Source organism: Rhamphochromis longiceps, linkage group LG12, assembly GCF_057381845.1.
Source record: "Rhamphochromis longiceps isolate RC_006_pf linkage group LG12, R_longiceps_female_GT1.1, whole genome shotgun sequence".
Classification (NCBI taxonomy): Eukaryota; Metazoa; Chordata; class Actinopteri; order Cichliformes; family Cichlidae; genus Rhamphochromis; species Rhamphochromis longiceps.
Window position 1 is genome coordinate 18,684,228 of NC_140568.1, and position 12,268 is coordinate 18,696,495.

Here is a 12,268-nt window from a genome sequence, read left to right on the forward strand (position 1 = left end):
CACCTTAGCCAATTTTTCCTGCACAACCTCTCAATCTCTATGGTTTACAAAGGATGGTCCGAAAAAGAGAAAATATCCCAACTCTGGGAGAAAATGCTTTGATGAGGTCAGAGGAGAATAGCCAGACTGCTCCAAGGTGATAGGAAGGTAACAGTAGCTTAAATAACCACTACATACAGCCAAGGTATGAAGAAGAGCATCTCTGAATACACAACATGTGGGCTACAGCAGAAGAAGACCACACGGTGTCTGGTAAGAACGGGCAGCTACGGCTACATTTCACACAGGTTCACCAGAATTGTACTATAGAAGATTCAAAAAAATATTGGCTGCTAGAATAAATCTTGATTTCTACTGCAAGATGGGGATGTTAGGGTCAGAATTTACCCTAAATGATATGAAATCATGGATCCATCCTGCCACGTATCAGTGGTTTAGGCTGGTGGTTGTGGTGTAGTGGGGTGTTTTCTTGGCACACCTTGGGCCCCTTAGTACCAAATGACCATCATTTAAACACCACAGCCCTATCTGAGTATTGTTGCTGACCATAACCATCCCCTTATGAGGACAGTGTACCCATCTTCTGATGGCTGATGCCATAACGCACCTTGCCACAAAGGTCAAATAATCTCAAACTGGTTTCTCGAACGTGACAGTGAGTTCTTTGTGCTCACGTGGCCTCCACAGTCACCATATCTCAGTCCAATAGAGAGCCTTTGAGATGGTGAGCGGGAGATTCGCAAGTCAAGTCTGCTGCAACTGTGTCATGTCAATATAGACCAAAATCTCTGACAAAATGTTTTCAATGCCAAGTATTAGCACTACCACCCATTAGCCATGTGTTAGTCGAGTTACTAAACTAAAACAAGATTTAACCCATTAGCCTTATAAGGTAAATCTAACTTTTTAAAACTGTGAACTTTAAATTTGATTCATTTTTAAAAACTGCAGACTCTGTCTGCTCAGAACCTCTTTGGAACATTACATTTCTTTTACTTAGCTGAATACTTCAGTTAACAGCATACAGACACAATAATGTGTGGGCCTTTGTGAACATAGCCATCACATCTTGAAACTGTATACATTCTCTGAAAGTCAGTAATATAAGCAAGATGACTTTTGCGCATATTCCCTTGGTGGCCTGTTAGATGAATTGCACCGCGCTCTTGTTTACCAGAGACGGTTTGATTTATTCCAGCTCGGGATTATCATCAGCAGGAGTGGGGGGGCGGGGGGGAGTCTGATCATCGCCATTAATCTCCACCCTGTATGTCCCTTCAGCAGAGACAGATGACCTGCCCTTCACCTCTCCGCCACCTTTGCGGAAGAGGAGATGCCATGTCGATCAGATCATTTCTCAGCTTTGCAGGGTTGGGTAAGAGGGTCCTGGGACTCATGGCCCTGATGATGCATGTGTGTGTTTCTGCTTTCTTAAGCCTCTGGGAAACAAGGGACTGTGACACATCAGGTTCTTCTCAAATGAATTGATTATTTATGGGAGCTGTCAATGCACACGAAAAAAAAAAGACTGATAGAGGGGTTGAGCAGTACAGTACTGGAACTCATGAATATCATTCTGGCCAGCATCCATATGCAAGGTGAAGGAGACGTGTCTCTTGTCCTGACATTCCTCCTTATGCCAAGTACATAAAAAAAGGAGCTAAGACAGTTCAGGCACTAAGTGTGTGGGTAACCGCAGCAGACAGGCTTAGCTCCAGAGCACCACAGATTGATTTCAACATGGACATGGATTTTAAATTTTCTTGTTGTTTGCTCGCTGTGACAGATTCCCCACCCTTGGAAACAATAGTGAAGATGGTGTACAGCTGTTTTGGGTCTTTATGTGACCGCTGTGGTTTCGGGTGTTGTTTGCTTTTTTCTGCAGAATCAGAAATCTAATATTGATGTAAATATTTTGTCAACAGATTGTGAAAGCACGTAAGCCTTCTGCTGGCCTTCTCAAGTAGAAATGACAGTCAGAGTCCTCATCCGTGCACTTTGGTTGTTGATGTTCCAGTATCCACGGAGGATTGGGGCCTCTGTTTGTGAGAAGACTTGTCTTTATGACAGGTCCCCGGTGCCCCAGCCGCTCTCGGGGACAGACATGACAGACGGGGGTGAGCCCAGGGCACGCCCTGTCACTCACTGCGTGTTTCACTATTTTCTGTCTCTACATCATAAAAAACATTAGGAAAAAAAAGGTTCATGGGGAAGTATCTGTTTCCTATGTGGTAATTACAGTTATAATTATGTACTGCAAGGTATCATTAAAAAACTATTTCTCATCTGGTATAATAAACACAGGGAGAATGTCTAAAGGCTGTTTTTGTGTTTTGACTTTTCATTTAGTAACTAAGCATTCCTACTAGTACTAAAAAAGAAGGAAAACTGGGATAATATTCAGACAGGGCTTTTTAATAGCGTCAGTTATTATTTAAATACTGTTACACTTGAAATACTTAAATGTTGGCTAAATGGATGAATGGATTGATAGATGGACAGAGAAGGAAATGATAAAAATAATAATATAATAAGAAAAATAAGTTAGAACAAAAAAAAAATGCTGGAAAGTTTTCAAATGTCAATAAAATGGCTTAATGATTTGTACTATGTACAAATGGTACCATATACACAGAAAGACACAGCATAGAGATGTTTTATATGTAAATGAAGTGAGAATGATGATATGTATTTCATAGCTGGTATTTATCATATGTGGATATTTTACAGTCTGAACAGGTACACCCATTTAACTGCTTGTTAACACAGTCCTCTAATTCGCCATGTACAGCATTTCGGTGCATTTAGGCATGCAAACACATCAAGACAGCCTGCTGAAGCTCAAACAGAGCATCAGAATATTGAATGTGTATCCTAAAACTGTGAAACGTCCTTTCAAACCCAGATTAAGACTATTTGAAATACTAGCACCTTTGGGATGTGGTGGAAAGGAAGATTTGCATCATGGATGTGCAGCCAGCAAACCTGCAGCAACTGTGGGAAATCTCTGAGGAATGTTTCCAGCTCAATGTTGAATTTTTGCCACAAAGAATTAAGACAGCTCTGGAGGCAAAAGACAGTCCAACCCAGCACTAGCACTAAAGTGTCTGGTGATTGTAGGTCTGTTGCCTCCTGCTCTTTAAGTATCTAAATGTCCTGATAACTCTGGAGAAATACGCCTATAACAGCACTTTCCTGCAATTTCCAGTCTGACCTTTTGAACCAGCATTGTTTACATAAATGACCCAACATACACACTGCTGCATGTAAAATGACAGCAACACACTGTATTTAAACAAAAAATGTAAAACACTGACAGTATTCATTTAGGATCTGCTACAGTGTTTTTACTATATCTATATATTTCATCTATTTTTAACAGCTTCCTGATATTATTTTTAACTGCACACAGGCTGTAAAATAAAACCAGTCTCCTGTTAGCCCATTTTTCAAAGCAGTTATAAAGTGCTCCGTGTGTGGGCTACAGCACTTTATAATAATGCCGGTGATTTACAGTATCACTTTGATGTATGGATCGGGTACTTACTTAGTCCTTGGCGGTTGTTACTGGTACTTAAATGTAGGTGCAGAGGATCACAACAAGACTAATGGCAACAAGTGGATGAGCGCAGGGTTTTAAAGGTAAGGAGAGAGAATGTTGTACACTCAAAAAAATAACTCTTCAAATGAACATAAAAAAATCATGGAAAGAATTTCCACGTGATTAAATTGCTTTATTTTAGCACTATGCAATTCTGTTACTCCAACTTAATGCACTCATGTTGGACCAACTTAATTAAAGATTGATGAATCAACGTATTTACTGCATTTTGATCCAATATATTTCAATAGTGTTGATCCAACTTGAAGAGTTTTGTTCCAACTCAATTCAGTAGGTTTTCTCCAACTAATTTACTAAATTTGGTCCCAGCTTAAGTTAATTGAGTTGAACCAACTCATACAAATTAAGTTATTCCAACACAAGTCTTTAATGCTAATAGAAAGCAATTTAAGCACATGGAAATTCTTTCCATGATTATTTTAAGTTAATTTAAAGAGTAATTTTTTGGAGCATTTAACAAAGTCTAGAGTCTGGTTAACATAGATTTCACTATTACATCTAAAAATTTGTCATACACATCTTTTTGTTTTCTCCAATTTATTGAATTTATAGCAAATTTCACATAACGTATAGTTCGTGTGCATCTAATTCCATAAGAATCTTCTGCAGGACCTCAAAGGTGTACCTGAGTTCCAGAGGGTAGCTCAGGTTCAGTGAATAGACCAGACCAAGCAACATTGTCACTGCAAAAACTACATTGCCCAACTCACCCATCACTTCCACCCCCTCTAGAACAATGATAACATCCTGAGGGTCATCGCCAGGCTCCGCACCCTCTGATCGAAAGACACAGATGCTAAAGACTGTCTCTGCTATGGCAGTGGCGATGCTTTTATCAACTTCCTGTAACAATAAAACAAACAAAAAAAAAAGATAAGGATTTCTCACTAATATCCATTGCAAACCGTTTTAAAAGTACATATCTGTTTTACATTAATGTAAAATACCTAAAAGCTTTATTCATTCAAGCTTTATAATAATGTAAATGTAATCAAAAATGACTGCCCGATATTTTTCCTGACTCAAGAGAAGTTCATTCAATACCTCAACAATGTCCTGTCTTTCAAAATCTTGTGATAGGGGTGACTGTGGCACAGGAGATAGAGCAAGTTGTCTACTGGTTTAATCCCTGGCTTCTCTAATCTGATACTAAAACTATCAATGGGTAACATACTGAACCCCAAGTTGCTCCTGATACATCCATTGAAGTGTAAATGTTACATAAAAATCTTGTATGAATGTGTGTATGAATGAGGTTATTATAATGATATTATAATAAGGTTAGTATAAAACACTCAAGAATGGTGCGTGTAGTATCCAGTGAGAAACATAAAGCTCTTACTTTTCCTATTTTAAAAGGTCATTTTTTACAGCCACCGGTAATTTACAGGAAAACCCCATCCCCTGAAACTTTTTGTATGTAGTTCAAGCTTATCTTTGATCGTCTCCTTAGTTAAGGATACAGGCAAGTTAACATACCAGGTAATCCTTCACCAGCTTCTCAGGATCTTCATTCAGGTACACGCAAAGACCTTTGGCGATGTATTCTCTTCTGATTTCAACAGCATCAGTCTTTATACACAGAGGGGGAAAAAAACAAATATATACGGAAATCCATCTCAACGACCTAGCAGTGGGATTAAAGAACTTTTAGTTGAATTACCAGGAATTTGTGAGAAATACAGAGGCTATTGTTTTACAGTCTTAATCTTTTCAAATAGTATTTATGCATTTTAGACAAGTCTGTCATTTTAATATTGTTTTTTACTTTGTGTATTAATTTAATCAAGCCATACCCCCAATTCAAGAAAGTTTAGATGATGTGTACATAAAATCAGAATGCAATGTTTTCTTGGTCTCAAAACTACATGTCACTTACAAATGAATACATTTGTAAGTGACATAACATGGGAATGTGATCATTTTTAAGAAAAATATTAGCTCACCTTGAATTTGATGAACTGGCCTGCCAGCTCTCCAGACCTTTCACCACCTGATAAGATTAAACATTTATTATCTTTACAGGAGGGAACTGCAAGTCTGCAAGTTTATTAAGTAGAAAAATATTTAATTTCAAAAAAATTAAAAAACAGGAAAACATATCTGTTCATGTTTTGTCTTTCCTCCTCAGTGTACTAAAAACACATAAATTGTTAAATAAACCACTGTCCATCAGTTGCAACTTACAAACTTACAAATTTCAACAACCCACACGTAAAATGTAAATTTATCACAACAGTCTCTGTGGTAGAGCCAAACTAGCTTATGTGCAGAGGTTAAGTTATAAACAATATCTATATTTGGAGTAGCTAAGTCTTTCATATTAGGCTATCATGCTAGCATGACATTGTGCTATATTCTTCCAATAACGTGTTAGCTAGCTAGAATGGCATAAACGAAGATATTTGTTGTTGTTTTTTAAAAACAAAAAAACAAATGTGAATAAATAGAACTGAAAAGAATCGACAAACTAATGATACCTTTGTGCAAAAAGTATTTTCATCAAGATGGATGAAGATAGATTCACTCTTACCTTTCCAAGATGACCACGAAGCAAACCATGTGCTTTCCTGCCTCTTGTTGTTTAGAATCTCACATCGCAAGTCTTTAAGGCAGCTAACCACTCTTGTTAGATTTTATCATGTCATATCAACAAGAATAAATTTAAGAGGTGCTAAGTTGGTAAATTTCATGTAGATCCTATATGATTTTATTACGTTCACCTTAGAAACATAAATTCATTGTGTTTAAATTACATGTTAGAGTCTTGTAAATGCAATAACCACCAAATTTCACTTTTTTGAGTGTAAGTACCAGGTATGCCTGCACTATGTGACAGAAAGCTGGGAAGCATTATTAGTAGTTTTTCAAGTGTAAGCGTTAAAGTCACTATGATTTGAGTGACTTTAGTCATAGTGTATACTTTACCAAATAAAGCCTGCATTAAAAAAAACTGAAAACAAACAAACAAAATGCAGTCTTTTGTATGTCTGTCATGATTTGTCCAAAGAATATTCATGGCGTCTTGAGGCACAGGTGTGGTCAGGTAAATGAGATGGGTGAGTGTGTTTGTTTGGTGTTAAGCTTGCAGAGGGGTGGAGAGGGGGTAGTGGCAGTGGTGCCTGCCTGACAAGGTGTGTGTGTGTGTGTGTTGGCGTCCATAGAAAAACTGACGCCTACAGGCATGGTCCCGCCTCTTTCCCACCAGATCGACTTTCTTCAGCACAGGAATGAGACACAGACACCTCCTCCAGGCTGAGACATATAATCTGGGCCTGTCAGGGCCTTTATCAAGCGAGATCAACTGGCGTGCCGGGTCTTCCTCCACAGTCCCCACAGGCGGCAGGATACCTGCACACGCATTCCTCCGACACATCCCTGTCCCAAGAGGCGTATCGCTTGTCTTTTATGGCAGCTCCGCTCGAAGGGCGGGGGTACGGGGTACAGTTGCTCCTCTGCATTGTGAGGAATGGAAACCAAGACAGTAGCACAGTCTTGAGTTTAAGAGGATTTTCCTGACGCTCAAGGTCTCAATATGACAGACTGATGATAAACTGAAAAATATGTAGCATTTTCTTGTCTGCAGCCGGTTTCCAGTGAGAAGACAATGACAACATGACGAGCTGATTGTAGGAGGTTAGCTCAGCAAGCCTTTTACGGGTCCACCTGGGAGAGCTTAGTTGTTTCAGCACCAAATACCCCCCCCCCCACACACACACACACACACACACACACACACTCACACTGTGAGTGACCAAATGAAAGAGGGTATGAATCAAAGCTGCGGCGTCCTCGTACAGAAGACTCTAATCATATCACTTGCCCCTGAGCCATATGTCTTTGTACTCTCTTTAATTGAATTGAGCCTAGGATGAGATGGGCTGACATACCTTCCAGCGACTGTGCCTCACTTAGAGATAGCAGGGCAAGGAATTAGAGCAATTTGGAATGGTTGTTTTCTTGGCACAGTTTGGGAGGAAACCTTGAAAGTATCCAGCCTGCTTGTGCTCTGTCCCTTGCTTTCCATTTCACTGGCTTAGTTGGAGTAGTAACACCTGACTGAGAGCTCTAGCTTTATTGTCTTATATAAAATGATTATCAGTTTTACTGGCATGTTTGCGACTCTGCGATTGGCCGTCGAAGACAGGTTCAAACGTGATATATTCGTGTGGCCTGTTGTGACAGACACTTACTAACTTATTGAATTTTTGGTCACGTGTGAATGCATCAATGGCTCCTGACTCACCAGGCCTGACGTCAGCTTGTCCTCAAATTCAGCCAACTCAGTTACTGGCATGAATCGGCCGACGGCCTCATGGAGACACCTGAAGATGAAGTTAATGATTTAATGCCTCAGAATCCCCTGTTTATTTGTGCCCTTGTCTATCTCTGTTAATCAACTCGTGTAAAGAATTCCAGAGGAAGTGCACACGCTGCGCCGTGTCTGCGTGTGCGCACGTTTGACTGAAGCCTTGACAGTTTTGTGAATCCGCTGCCTGGAGCGGCTCTGATTTTCCCTGAAAAGAACTGAGGTGAAGCAAATTTCACCTCTCCTCCTACTCAGTTTTTTTTCTCTTTGCCTTTTCCTGAACAGTCACCATGCCAAACCATGAAAACCAAACAGAAATTGAAACAGAGTGACAGAGAGGTCTTTTCAGGCTGCTTGGCACATAATCAGAATGGGATGTGGGTTTGAAACGGAGGAGAACGGGGACGCTGTTCAAGTTGTGACGTAAAGTTCCAGTTGTCCAAATAGGGTTGATTCCCGGTAAGGCAGGGCTTTGGGGAGAAGAGGTGAAAAGTCTGGATTTTAGAACACCTTCGTGCCAGACAGCAGAGGATATAATGGGATGGTGAGAGTTTGGCAGACGAGAACACTTGTAATGTTCAATGACTAATTTTTGCCAAACTCAGCAAGTGTTCCTCTTAATGTTGAGCTCTCAGAGTGAGTGGTAACTTGGCTGAACTTTCCTTGATTGCCCGAAGGGCTGATATGAAACAAAGCAGTTCAAAAGGCACAGCTGTTAATTCCATATAATTCCTGACTGAGAGATGTGCTAAGGGTGCACTGCCTGTAGAAGCACAGTCCTCGAAGTTTATCCTCGGGGCTGTTAATGCAGTTACAGAATAAGCCTTGGATTATTCATGTTCTACTCGTCTTATGAGAAAAAATATCAAATTATTTATTTCTGCTGGCTATAACTAACTAATTGAAACAAAACTATGAAGAATTAAAAGTGAAAATGATGCGACAGTGTGCAACTTTTTTCTGTTTAATAGTGTTTTATAGACAGTTTTTGCTCAGTGTTTGCTATATAGGCCACAAATGTTATGCACAGCTTCATTTGAACTGCTTTAATCACAGCCAGAAACAAGCAGACAGGGATATATTCCTCTGGAATAGGCAGAGACCAAAAGGAGGGCTAAAAATGGGTAGAGATGTGATATTAAACAAATGATGACACACACACAAAAGCTGTAGTATTATTTGCTTCTTGTTGAGATTCACAGTGCTGTGTAACACTCTTGACCCACCCCTCGTTTCTTTATATTTTGCTAGGGAAATAGGAAGTAGGTGCGGCAGTTTACTGAAACATGCAAACATACACGGATTTCCATGTATGTATACAGTATATATGTGAAAAAACAGAGTTTGCAAAGTTCTAATAAGCTTGAAAGTCAATATTAGGTATGACCACAGTTATTCTTCAACACAGCCACACTGCTTCAATAATACGTGTGTGTATTTTTCTATAGGTATGCTTTTCCTGCATTAGCAGTATGTTGGGATGATTAGCATGCTGAAGGATGAAACCACTGCCAATCTGACACTTATTGGTACTACATGGTTAATCAAAATCTGACTGCACAAACTATGACAGAGCCTCCACTGTGTTTTACATATGGCTGTAGACACTGCTGTACCTCTCCCCTGACCTCCTCTGTAAATACTGCTGACAATTTGAATGTTTTAAAAACACACTGCACTCCACCCTAAAATCCCGAGCCACGTTTCTGGCTAATATGTCCTCGTGAGTAATCTTGTTGATAAGAAAATAATATTTTAAAGCTGTCAGACTGTGTTATCTTTGGCATTTTTTTCATGGATTAAACTAAAGAATTTGGAATAAATAATTTAGTCTGCTAACAACAAAGATACAATTTAAATTAGCTTCTTTGCCAATCCCTTGATTTAGGTGCCTTTTTTAAATGCTTGATTGAGCCACAGGTCAGTGTTAAGTGGCTTGACAAACAAAAAAGATTCCTTTGAGAAAGGGTCAGATACAAGGACTGGACTGACAATGAGTGAAAAAGCAGCCAATATCCAAAGATCAACTTTGCAGTACACCTGGAGAACTATTGCTCAACATCACTTCTCAAAGCAAAATATAAAGAAATGAGGGGCGACATTTTTTTTTGCACAGTACTGTAGATTGTAAGCTCGGTGCCACTTTGATGCACTTCTAAAACTGAGTGATACTTTGTTCTAAGCCGAACTAAAAGCCTGCTGTGGGTACACTCACATCATGACTAAAGCTGACTGGAAGACTTCTCATCTATGTCTTGGCAAACAAAGCAATTCAGTGTTTAATTTTTTAAGGGTTCATTGTTTAAGACACTGAAATCATGCATGCTCTGATGTCATGATCGACTGAATTCACACAGCACATTTTTCCAAAACAGTATTTAAAACCGAGACCTATGATTTACTAAGTACACTTGTATGGGGAGAATTTTGTGGATTAAGCTCAGCGGCATTTCAGATTCCTCCGCATGGGCCATGTTAGGGTTTCCAGCTGCTGTTTCATGCTCCCTTCTTTATGCCATGCAATTATGCTGGTTCCCACCGGAGGTTTCGGATTGGGTGGAGCTCTGCAAGGACTTAACTGCTCCTGACTTGGCATAACTTGCATAAATCTACAAATACAGTTAGCACAAAAAAAATGAGACAAGTGCAAACACGCCACATGGAGTACAAAAGAAAATAAACAATAAAAATAGCTAATGTACAGGAAATGGCATTCCTAAACTGGATGAGGCACAAAAGAGACACCACCCAACTTTGTAACTGCTTCTCGAAAGCTGTTGCTGCAGCTTCACGAGTTTGAAGATTTTCAAAAACACTACACTCTTTAGAAGCTGCTCATAGATATGAATCAGACTGTCCCAAGGCAAAACAAATATATGCCCCATTCAGACATTTTTTGGTATTTTCTGCTTTTGGACATCAAGTAATGGGTTTGATTGTGTTTCACACAGTAAATCAGAAGAGAATATGGGACTGAAAAAACAAAAGCAAAATCACACTTTTGGTTACATGTGTCTGTTAAGAGTTACCCTCTACTTAAAAAAAAAAGTACAAAGAGCTGCTGCTTTGAATCAGATGATTAAAACCACATGCTGTGCGTCTGGGTTGGGAACAATGTGCTGAGACCTGGACAGACAGCACGTCGCAGGGTCTCTGCACTTGTGACAACAGAGTCGTTGTGCAGGAAAGCTGGTAATGCCTGGCACTGAGGTTGCAGCCCCTGCCACCAGCTACTTGGCCACAGTGCAGCTGACAGCCCTAAACATGCTGTACATTTTATTGACAACAGCACCACCTGGTGTCTGGAGGCAGTACTGAGTTTGACAGGGATTGCGTCTAATTCACGCTGGCAATCTGATGTTTATCAGATATTAGATGATTATCTTCATAATCCTGTTGCTACTTCTTTTGATAAACAAAATGAAAATATTCTAGAGAAAAAAATATTTGTTTTTGTAGAAAGGCACAAAGAGAGACTCTTACAGCTCCAATTGTGCATTTTATTGCATTTAGCAGCATGTGTTTTACAACATTTAAGCAATCAAGATTTCAATTTATTATTTAATTGAAAACGCTTTTTTGAACATCTAAAGCTCACCTAAAAAATTAGGTGATGGAACTTACTTTTAGGGTAATTGCTGTGTAGACAGTGGTTTTAGTTGTGTCAACACAAATAAATAGTACACTTTTCTTATATTTGTAATTGCACATTTGTTTATTCTGATCCCCATTACCTGCATTATGTATTTGAATATATTAAAGCAACGTGTATCACCATATAAACAATCTGTAGCAATAACACACAAAAAACAAGGGTTTGTTTTTCAGCCATTGTTGTTACTGATTACACTTTTTCCTGTTTACTTACACATTTGACTGCCGAGATTGAGAAACTCATTTCAGATTATTTCATAACATAATAATACACTTCTGTATATTGGGTAGCATTCATATTCTCCTTCTCACTTTTTTCTTCCTTCTTTTTGAGTCATGTTTATTTTAATACCTTCAAAATAAGAGAAATCTCAGCACTGGCTGCTGTTTAGAAGCAGACAGAATAAAAACACCCTCCCACACATACAACCACTGACACATGAAGTCATGCACGCACATATTGCCTGTGTCTTTGATGCCTCCTTGTCTGCTCTCCTGACTGCAGAAGCTTGACAGGATTCTGCACCTGATGAGACGTCTTCTACAAGACCCTCTCATCTTTATCCCGTCTCTCCCTGCTGCTGCCGCTGTTTTAGAGGTTTTCTGCATGCGTAATAGTAAATAATTCACTGTCAGCGGCACTGCAAACAGGTCCTGGTGGAGAGAAAGCAGCCTCGCTCATC

At 39.4% G+C, this 12,268-nt stretch overlaps 1 long non-coding RNA gene across 1 annotated transcript; it reads right to left on the minus strand.

Annotated features, from left to right (window-relative positions):
* Positions 1–3,415: 3,415 nt before the first annotated feature.
* Positions 3,416–5,966, minus strand: LOC146657165 (uncharacterized). The gene is made up of 3 exons (XR_014913883.1): positions 5,569–5,966; positions 5,102–5,194; positions 3,416–4,465 (listed from the first exon to the last, which is right to left on the minus strand). It is a non-coding gene; the product is annotated as an uncharacterized LOC146657165 (long non-coding RNA).
* Positions 5,967–12,268: the final 6,302 nt, after the last annotated feature.